This window comes from Rhinatrema bivittatum, chromosome 1 (assembly GCF_901001135.1).
Source record: "Rhinatrema bivittatum chromosome 1, aRhiBiv1.1, whole genome shotgun sequence".
Lineage (NCBI taxonomy): Eukaryota > Metazoa > Chordata > Amphibia > Gymnophiona > Rhinatrematidae > Rhinatrema > Rhinatrema bivittatum.
This window is the reverse complement of record NC_042615.1, coordinates 352,758,955-352,770,021: the sequence shown is the minus strand read 5'-3', so window position 1 is coordinate 352,770,021 and position 11,067 is coordinate 352,758,955. Positions and strand designations below refer to the sequence as shown.

Here is an 11,067-nt window from a genome sequence, read left to right as displayed (position 1 = left end):
GTGCCGGTTTCCCTGCCCTCCCCCCCACTGGACCCCAGGTAATATAAGGCACTTTGGGGGGGTTCGGGAGGGTGGGGGATTTATTTTAAAGGGTCAGGGTGGGTTTTAGGGTTGCTTTAGTGTGCCGGTTTCCCTGCCCTCCCCCCCACTGGACCCCAGGTAATATAAGGCACTTTGGGGGGGGGGTTCGGGAGGGTGGGGGATTTATTTTAAAGGGTCGGGTGGGTTTTAGGGTTGCTTTAGTGTGCCGGTTTCCCTGCCCTCCCCCCCACTGGACCCCAGGTAATATAAGGCACTTTGGGGGGGTTCGGGAGGGTGGGGGATTTATTTTAAAGGGTCGGGGTGGGTTTTAGGGTTGCTTTAGTGTGCCGGTTTCCCTGCCCTCCCCCCCACTGGACCCCAGGTAATATAAGGCACTTTGGGGGGGGGTTCGGGAGGGTGGGGGATTTATTTTAAAGGGTCGGGGTGGGTTTTAGGGTTGCTTTAGTCTGCCGGTTTTCTCGCCCTCCCTTTCCCCTCCCCCTTCCCCCAATTTACTAGTAAACTAGTGTGTTGTCTTACACTAGCCAGCCACTACCCCTGTGTTGGTCCTGGACTTGCAAATGCACGTGAGCCTTAAATTTATAAATAAATTGTTTGTGTTAGTAGTGCAAGTATAAGTAAATATAATATTATGGGGTAGCCTAGTGTCAATGGCTAGTGGCTGGCTAGGCTACTAGCCACGCCAGTGAGCCACTAGTCAGATTACTAATCACACAGTGACCTGTCACTGACTGACGAAGTCACTCACTAACTGTATTTAACCCTTCTATATATCTTATCTATTAGGTGCTGCTCAGTACACTGCTGTGCCAGCTTACTTGTTGGTACTGGACTGGACTTGCAGCCATAACGTTTTAAAATGTTTGCTGGTAAGAAGAAGAGTGCTACTGGAAAGAAAATTCCAGTCAGTAGGAAAAAACTGCGATTTGATGATACCCCTTCTACTTCAGCGAATGTAAAGGAGCAAGGTAACTTGCAGGACAAGGAAGGAGCAAAATCTGGAAAGGTGAAAGTGAAATCTGTGCGGCAGCAGCAAAGTTTATTGATGGATGAAGTGCTACAGAAAGTGCTGAATAGAGAATCAGAGGACTCTGAGTCTGAGGAGGAGGATGACAATGATGATAATCAGGATGAGGAGAAAAACACCGCCAATGACAGTGATAGTAGTGATGATGAATCAGATGATGGTAGTCCGATTGTCAAAAAAACCACTGTCAGCGCCAGTAGTATCCTCTCTAGTCCTAAACCAGTTGAACTTTTGCAGGTTACTACAAGAACAACTTCTGCTACTTCTACTCCTAGTACTACTACTCCTACTCTGATGACAACACTGACAAGAAATGTCCAGCCTAGAGTAAGGGACAGTAGAAAAACATCTAAGGTTTGGAATCATTTTAATGTTACGGATGATTGGAGATGTGCTCAATGTATCCATTGTAAAAGGATGGTGAGCCGTGGAAGAACTATTGGACATCTTACTACCACCAACATGAAATATCACCTTGAAAGAGAACATAAAGCACTGTTGCTTGCAGAAGAAGCTGCAGGGAAGCCACAGAAGGAAATTACTTCAGAAGATTGTGTGTATGTGAAGCAGAAGCAGTCTTCTTCTTCTCCTCTTCCCCGGCAGCAGCGGCAAGCTACTGTTGAGCAGATGGGGTGGTGTCCTTCTTCAATTTCACAGACTAGGAAGCAAGTAGTATCCAAAGTAGTGACACGACAAATTGCTGTAATGATTGCTGAGGATGATCAGCCACTGCAGATTGTAGAGAATAGTGGATTTAAGAAGCTGATCCATCTTTTAGCCCCTGACTACAAAATTCCTTCAAGAACTACATTTACCCGTCAGGTGATTCCTTCCCTGTACTCACAATGTCGTGCTGAAATGCAGATTGTGATGGCAAGGGCAAAGGGAAGGAGCATACATCTCACCACTGATCTTTGGACTAGTAAGAATGCAACACATGCATATTTGTCTCTAACAGCACATTGGTGGCAGCTGGATGAGGCATTAACTGACAGCACAAGCACAAGCAGTGGCAGTAGCACCAGCAGCTCCAAAAAGCTTTCTCCAGGATACCGGTGGGCTTTACTGCATGCTCAAGTGCTAGACCAGAGACATACTTCTGCAAATATCTTACAGACAATTCAGGGGATGATGGAAGGATGGAAAGGGCTACTTAGAAGCAGTGATATGGAATGTTTAAATGGATATATCATTACTGACAATGCTGCCAATATGATTAAGGCTCTGGAGGATGGTGGATTCAAAGGCATCCGATGCTTTGCACATACACTGCACCTGGTAGTGAGGGATGCGTTGGGGCTAGGTGCCAAGGAAGTGCAAGGTACTAGTCGTCAAGCCCTGAAGCGGTTGATTGAAAAGTGCCGCAAAATAACTGGGCATTTCAATCGCAGTGTGAAAAGTGGGAAGGAACTCAGAGAAAAACAAAAAGCAGTTAGGGCACCATTGCATAACCTCGTACAGGATGTGCCTACCAGATGGAATTCCACCTATCTTATGTTGGAGAGGTTGTCTGAACAACAGACACCTCTGCATGATTTGGCAATGGAATCTGAAATTGGATTGGAAAATCCACTTGGATGTCAGGACTGGACAAACATTGCACAGATGGTGCATGTCCTCAAGCCTTTCAAAGTATATACTGATGCACTGAGTGCAGCTACAGCCACGTTAGGTGATATCATTCCTGTAATATATGATCTGGAGCAGGTATTACAGGAATATCTGCATCAGACAGATTTGTCGAAGGAAGTGTTGCAGCTTGTGAGATGCTTAAAAGAGCAAGTACAGAAAAGGTTGAAACCTCTAATGGAGAAGGATAGCTATATCTTAGCTACTATGTGTGACCCACGTGTGAAAGGCAATGTTGCTCTCAAGTGCAATACTCTTGCATCCTGGACAAATAAGTTGATTGAAATGGTTAAAAAGATTTCAACTCCTCCCACTCCATCCTGCTCAGCTGCTTCCAGTTCCACCAGCTGCTTCCCTCCCATGATGACAACCCATTCTCCTCCCAAATTTCATGAAACTGGTCCTATTTCAATAGCAAGAGCAAAATTTGTCACATTTCAGAGTGGTGGGGCTGCTAACCAGCAGCACCTGCAAGAGAAGGTTGCAGAAATTCATGTGAATAATTTTCTCTCTGAGCCAGTTGAGAGCATGGAGTCAGATCCCCTGAGATATTGGGCAGAAAAAGCTTCAATGTGGCCTTATCTTACCAGAGTAGCACAACACTTTCTTTCCTGCCCACCCACCAGTGTGCAAAGTGAACGAGTATTTTCATTGACAGGGAATATTGTGAGTCCACTCCGTGCACGTTTGAATCCAGACTTAGTAGAGGAATTGGTTTTCATCAAAATCAACCTTCCGCTGCTTCATAATGTGAAAATTCGCTGTGACTGGGAGGAGGAGTGAGTCTCTTGTCTAGGATGGGGATGCAAGGTCATTTGGGAACACAGCAGGATGGAGCATTCAGCAGAAGCACTGCCAGTGCCTCATGATAGAACTGCCCCTGCCTCTTCACCTCAGGTGTCTGCTGTGCTGTTATCATCTATCTTGTCAGCTTGATGAATAAGGACTTTGTATGTGCAAGAAAGAAACCTAAGTTTGTGTCTATCAACTGTGTGCGCTTATTTAGCAGCTGTTAGAAAACAGGCAGTTAAAGTACTTTTGAGTTTTGACCATAGTCTCTCTAAGCAGTTAATGTATATCATACTGTGATAGGGGCATGGTTTATTTTTCAGGCTGAGACAGTTTATAGCTCAGCTTACCAAACCGGTCCTGGGGGATTCCACAGCCAGTTGGATTTTTAGAATATCCACAAAGAATTATGCATGAAATACATTTGCATATCATGGGGACTCAGTATATGCAAATTTACATCATGCATAAAATCCTGCTGAGTGAGTGGTTATTTATTTGGAAAACCCTGGTTTGTAGGGACCAATTTGTCTCACTCTCTAAATAAAGCCTGACCACGTAAGTTAGTGCCTAAATCAAAACCATCTCCAGTTGTGTCATGAGTTACCTAACCTCCCTGTGGTCAGTAAAAGGTTTCTCTGGCCGAGATTTAATTATTTCTCCCTGCGGAGCAGATACATGTTAAGTTGAATTTTCAAGTTGCATTAATAAAAAACAGCATTTACGTGTTTACATAAATAGCATATACTTCTTTATATAGTACAACATGAGTAAATCTACACGTGTGAAAAAAGGGATGGTCTAGGTGTTCCCAAGTGGAGGCCAACATTTATGTATGTTAGTCGCTATTTTATAAGAGATTTACTGTATGTGTAGATTTGGCAGCTTTATATTTACTCTCACTCTTTATCTGGAGTAAGTGATAGTATAAGAAGTCTTAACAGTCAAATCATGACTAGGTCGTGGTCTGGGAGAAATGGGGGAAGCTGAGGCTGATCTTGATGAGTTGCAGATGGACTGGATTGGAAACTGAAAGACTAATTGATAACACTGGTAATTTTATTGCTGTGTGCATGTTAGAAAATCTGTTGACTATAAATCCCAATTTATAATAATTTTAATAATTGAGTCCACTAATATTTCTCAAATTTAAAACATTTTATTAACTACAAAACTATAACGAAATTAAATAACACTGTTATAAAAATATAACTTTACAATGACAACATACCAAAAAAAAAATTGTGTTTTAGCACCCAGTACTCAAGGATGTGGAGAGGAGAATGGCAACCCGAGAGGAGGATCCTGCTCTGGAGCAGAGGGCAGTGGCATCTCCTCCTCACGAGGCATCTCATGAGGAGGAGATACCTGTGCCCTCAGCTCCTGAAAGGCCTCCTCCATGGCTGACAGCCTCCTCTGCACATCCTTGACATCTGCCCTGATGCTGTTTACTCCCTGCAGGAGCTCCTTCAGCATGCCAAACTGCGCATGTGCAGTACATACGCAGCTTGGAGGAGATCCTGCAAGGAGTAAAGCAGCAGTGCTGGTGCTGGTGCTGCTGGGCCCGGCTGTGGCTGCCTCCATCCTTTGGGCACTGGCAGTGGCACTGGTGGCTGTGGCTGCCTCTTCTTGCCCTGTAAAGAAATGTAAAAAATTCTACATAAGATATAGAACAGGGGTGGGCAGTTATGGTCCTCGAGGGCCACAAACCAGTATTGTACGCACCAGCAAGTTTACAATATTAAAATACATTCAACCCCTTAGTTTACTAAATTGTAGGGTTTTGGAAAAATGAGTTTATAGTCTACAACCTCGGAGAGGGAGAGTGGAGGGATATCATTCTAGATAATTAGAGATAATATTATATAAATATATAACATAACATACATCTATCCCACCCTATATAACTGACTGATCACAAACAATAATTTTGATTTTCTGCCTCAGACAGATACTAGACAAACTACTACTACTAGTACTACAACATACATACTGGCCCTGTGGGCCAAAATACAAGCCATTAAGCCCGTACACACGTGCTACATTAAAAAAAAATGTTTTTCAGTTCATTTTTTAACATGGCACTCTTCTACAGTTCTTCTTCCTCACTCATCCTCTTTCTCCCACTGCCTCCCTCCCCTCTCACAGTGACTAATACCCCCTTCCCTCAGTCTCACATTTATCCCCCATTCACATTTGCAGCATGTTGGTCAATGGTCAGGGCTCAATTATCTAATAATATAATACCTGGCCCACCAGTGACGGTTTGCTCCATCCTCCTCTGCTGACAGCTACTGGGCCCAGGAAGCCCTGCCTCGTCCCTGCTGGTGTGTGGTTCTGTACGAAGACACAGATCAAATTTCACAGAACAACAGTTAAAATTTAAAAAAAAGGAATTGGAACTGACACAAACAATATTAAACACAAATTCCATTACAATTAATTGAATAATATTTGTGTACTTGTGGAGTATTCTCAAACAACCTACCAGGCGAAGGACGCGCTAAAGTCAGGCGGACCTCCTCAAGCCAATCACCCTCGTGAAGTCTCAGATGCCGACCTGAGAATTAGAGGTAGAAAGGAAATAGAATAACATTAATTGATTAATAAACTACTTACAAACACAACATGCCCTGCTAGGTTATTTTTTTATGCAATATATAACATTTAGTAATAAAAAAAAAATTAGCTATCTTTTAATGTGGCATTCAAAATTCCCAAATACAAATCACATCATTTCAAAATGATAAATAAATATAAATAAATATAATACACCACTAACATTATCTCTCACCTTTCTTCTTGAGATCTTCGATCTCACGCGGGTAAGAGGCTCTCCGGCAGAACTCCTCCTGGAGAGCCACCCAGGCTGCAGACTCCCTTTGAAGGTTAGGCCTGCTGCCTGAGGGGGTGTAGAGATGCTCCTCATCCAGGAGGAGTAGCCGGGCTAGGAGGTCCACATCTGCCTGTGTGAACCGTGGCTTCCGGGACCTAGCATCACGATCGGCCTTTGAGGAGGACGGTTGGGCTGACTCCCTATCATGATCCATCTACAATGAGAAAATAAAAAAGAAGATGAAAAAAAGTAAGTTCAGAAGCTCAGACTGGAAAGGGCTGAAGTATCCCACCCTTCACATCCCCCACTGCTGGTATATGGGAGAGAGAAGGGGAAGGGGAGGGGGTGGGGGGAGGTGAAGGGGCAAGCAGCCCCACTCCCTGTGAGGGATGGGAAGGGAGAGCCAGCCCCACTCCCTGGGAGGGATAGGAAGGGAGAGACAGCCCCTGAATGCAGGGGCTGTCTCTCCCTTCCCATCCCTCCCCCCCCCCCCCCCACCACTCACCCACACACTATTCACTGGCTGGGACATGGGGGAGGGGAGGAGTCAGGGTCAGGCACTGTGTGCAGGAAGATCACAACACCCCTGGTGCCAGGGTTAGGGCACTGTGTGTGCAGGAAGATCACAACACCCCTGGTGCCAGGGTTAGGGCACTGGGTGCAGGAAGATCACAACACCCCTGGTGCCAGGGTTAGAGCACTGTGTGCAGGAAGATCACAACACCCTGACCCTTGAAAATAAATCCCCCACCCTCCCGAACCCCCCCAAAGTGCCTTAAATTACCTGGGGTCCAATGGGGGCAGGGCGGGGAAACCGGCACGCTAAAGCAACCCTAAAACCCACCCCGACCCTTGAAAATAAATCCCCCACCCTCCCGAACCCCCCCAAAGTGCCTTATATTACCTGGGGTCCAGTGGGGGGCAGGGCGGGGAAACCGGCACGCTAAAGCAAACCTAAAACACACCCCGACCCTTAAAAATAAATCCCCCACCCTCCTGCCAGGGTTAGGGCACTGTGTGCAGGAAGATCACAACACCCCGACCCTTGAAAATAAATCCCCCCACCCTCCTGCCAGGGTTAGGGCACTGTGTGCAGGAAGATCACAACACCCCGACCCTTGAAAATAAATCCCCCACCCTCCTGCCAGGGTTAGGGCACTGTGTGCAGGAAGATCACAACACCCCGACCCTTGAAAATAAATCCCCCACCCTCCCGCCAGGGTTAGGGCACTGTGTGCAGGAAGATCACAACACCCCGACCCTTGAAAATAAATCCCCCACCCTCCTGCCAGGGTTAGGGCACTGTGTGCAGGAAGATCACAACACCCTGACCCTTGAAAATAAATCCCCCACCCTCCCGAACCCCCCCAAAGTGCCTTATATTACCTGGGGTCCAGTGGGGGGCAGGGCGGGGAAACCGGCACGCTAAAGCAAACCTAAAACACACCCCGACCCTTTAAAATAAATCCCCCACCCTCCTGCCAGGGTTAGGGCACTGTGTGCAGGAAGATCACAACACCCCGACCCTTTAAAATAAATCCCCCACCCTCCTGCCAGGGTTAGGGCACTGTGTGCAGGAAGATCACAACACCCCGACCCTTGAAAATAAATCCCCCACCCTCCTGCCAGGGTTAGGGCACTGTGTGCAGGAAGATCACAACACCCCGACCCTTGAAAATAAATCCCCCACCCTCCTGCCAGGGTTAGGGCACTGTGTGCAGGAAGATCACAACACCCCGACCCTTGAAAATAAATCCCCCACCCTCCTGCCAGGGTTAGGGCACTGTGTGCAAGAAGATCACAACACCCTGACCCTTGAAAATAAATCCCCCACCCTCCCGAACCCCCCCAAAGTGCCTTATATTACCTGGGGTCCAGTGGGGGGCAGGGCGGGGAAACCGGTACGCTAAAGCAAACCTAAAACACACCCCGACCCTTTAAAATAAATCCCCCACCCTCCTGCCAGGGTTAGGGCACTGTGTGCAGGAAGATCACAACACCCCGACCCTTGAAAATAAATCCCCCACCCTCCTGCCAGGGTTAGGGCACTGTGTGCAGGAAGATCACAACACCCTGACCCTTGAAAATAAATCCCCCACCCTCCCGAACCCCCCCAAAGTGCCTTATATTACCTGGGGTCCAGTGGGGGGCAGGGCGGGGAAACTGGCACGCTAAAGCAAACCTAAAACACACCCCGACCCTTTAAAATAAATCCCCCACCCTCCTGCCAGGGTTAGGGAACTGTGTGCAGGAAGATCACAACACCCCAACCCTTGAAAATAAATCCCCCACCCTCCTGCCAGGGTTAGGGCACTGTGTGCAGGAAGATCACAACACCCTGACCCTTGAAAATAAATCCCCCACCCTCCCGAACCCCCCCAAAGTGCCTTATATTACCTGGGGTCCAGTGGGGGGCAGGGCGGGGAAACCGGTACGCTAAAGCAAACCTAAAACACACCCCGACCCTTTAAAATAAATCCCCCACCCTCCTGCCAGGGTTAGGGCACTGTGTGCAGGAAGATCACAACACCCCGACCCTTGAAAATAAATCCCCCACCCTCCTGCCAGGGTTAGGGCACTGTGTGCAGGAAGATCACAACACCCTGACCCTTGAAAATAAATCCCCCACCCTCCCGAACCCCCCCAAAGTGCCTTATATTACCTGGGGTCCAGTGGGGGGCAGGGCGGGGAAACTGGCACGCTAAAGCAAACCTAAAACACACCCCGACCCTTTAAAATAAATCCCCCACCCTCCTGCCAGGGTTAGGGAACTGTGTGCAGGAAGATCACAACACCCCGACCCTTGAAAATAAATCCCCCACCCTCCTGCCAGGGTTAGGGCACTGTGTGCAGGAAGATCACAACACCCTGACCCTTGAAAATAAATCCCCCACCCTCCCGAACCCCCCCAAAGTGCCTTATATTACCTGGGGTCCAGTGGGGGGGAGGGCGGGGAAACCGGCACGCTAAAGCAACCCTAAAACCCACCCTGCTATGGCCGGCGCCATTTTCCTTACGAAAAAACGATTTGCGAGAGGAGATCGCTCCCAGACCCCCGCTGGACCCCCAGGGACTTTTGGCCACCTTGGGGGGGCCTCCTGACCCCCACAAGACTTGCCAAAAGCCCAGCGGGGGTCCAGACATTCACCACCACCTAATAATAATGAATTATTAATTCAGTGATATAACAAATCATTTAAAAAAAATTGAGTAGGTTAATATAAGAGATGACTGTAGTAGATTGAATACAGATCTGATGTTTCTGCTCTCCTCACAGCAAAGAAAAGCAACACACAAGCAGAGAAGCCCTTCTTACAAAGCTGAGCTAGTGAGTTAAGTAAGAGGATAAGTAAACATACTGGTGCCAGTGTGGCTACTTAAAAAATACACTTACCAACAATCAATTACATATATTTGAACTGTGTACAGTTCCAGCCAGGACCACCTTTCTAAAATGCACAGTGATTGGCAAATTCAACATGCACTAGCATTTCAGGTGCCTGCTAACAAAAATAATAAACAAAGAAGTGCTGATCATCACATTACTTTTTTTGTCAAGCTTCCAACTGTTTCCATTTCACATCCCCCCAACCAATGCCATTACCTCAGTGGAACCTTGGTAACATCAATAGATAAGAGCACAGCCAGCCAATAGGAATACATATATTCATTGCTAAGTGACCTTTACTGACCTGGGAAGTGTGAACACTTTGTTTCATTTTCTGTTGCTGTTCGTGAGTTTCCAGTTCCATTTCCGATCCCCCCAACCATCACCTCAGTGGTAACATCAATAGATAAGAGGGCTGCCAGCCAATAGTAACACATATTCATTCCTAACTGACCTTCAGTGACCTGGAAAGTGTCTATTTGTATCATTTTGAGTTAGTGCGCACTAAATCGAGTTAGTGCGCACTAACGGGGAGTTAGTGCGCACTAACTCGATTTAGTGCGCACTAATCGGAAAAAACGATTTTTAACGATTTTTCAATGAAATAATCGTGCCTAAGACGATTTTCTTGCCCTGCCACACGATTTCTATCGTTAAGACGATATGGAAAACGATTCACATCCCTAGCAGGTGGTAGCTAAAATTACAGTCCCCACAAGTGGAAAACATAAGTAAGAGAAGAAGTCTGACAAGCAAAGTTTCTTAATGATGTCCAGAGTCAAGACTGACAAGGAAGTTATCAAGATAAACGTTAGACACATACAGAACAATATTAGGTATTTAGATTGAATACTGTATTTCCCTCTGGTTTAAATATCGATATGAATATTACAATATTTTTATGAACTAAGTTTTTATATAGCATTTTCACCTGGGTGGATCCTAATACTATATTTTGACTGATTTTATTCTTCAGCCAAATAGTTTGATGAAATGTGACCTTTTAAGTTGGATTAAGGAAGTTGAAGTAACGGTTTTTCAACTGTGGGTCCAATTATTAATATTGTATGGAAGGCAGCTTTTCCTCCTGGCAGTCATGGTCTCTTGGTATATTTTCATAAGTAATCCCCTTAAGAGAGGCATTGAATGGCAAAATACAGAGCACATTAGGGTTGATCACCACAGGAGGTTACAATTAATCTGTAATTGCAAAGTATGGGACCGCTTTATCCGTGCACAGCTGCACCTACTTATCAGAGAGAAACTGGCCAAGTCCTTCCTCTCTGGAAATGAGCCAGCGCATGGTACACATGCTACGAGACCCCGTGTGCTTGCACAGGCAGCTGAGGAGAGCAA

The 11,067-nt window shown here is 46.4% G+C and overlaps 1 long non-coding RNA gene across 1 annotated transcript; it reads right to left on the bottom strand.

Annotated features, from left to right (window-relative positions):
• Window positions 1-5,786: 5,786 nt before the first annotated feature.
• Window positions 5,787-6,321, bottom strand: LOC115080777. Its single transcript, XR_003853652.1, has 3 exons — window positions 6,282-6,321; window positions 5,976-6,047; window positions 5,787-5,824 (listed from the first exon to the last, which is right to left on the bottom strand). It is a non-coding gene; the product is annotated as an uncharacterized LOC115080777 (long non-coding RNA).
• Between the last annotated feature and the right edge of the window lie 4,746 nt (window positions 6,322-11,067).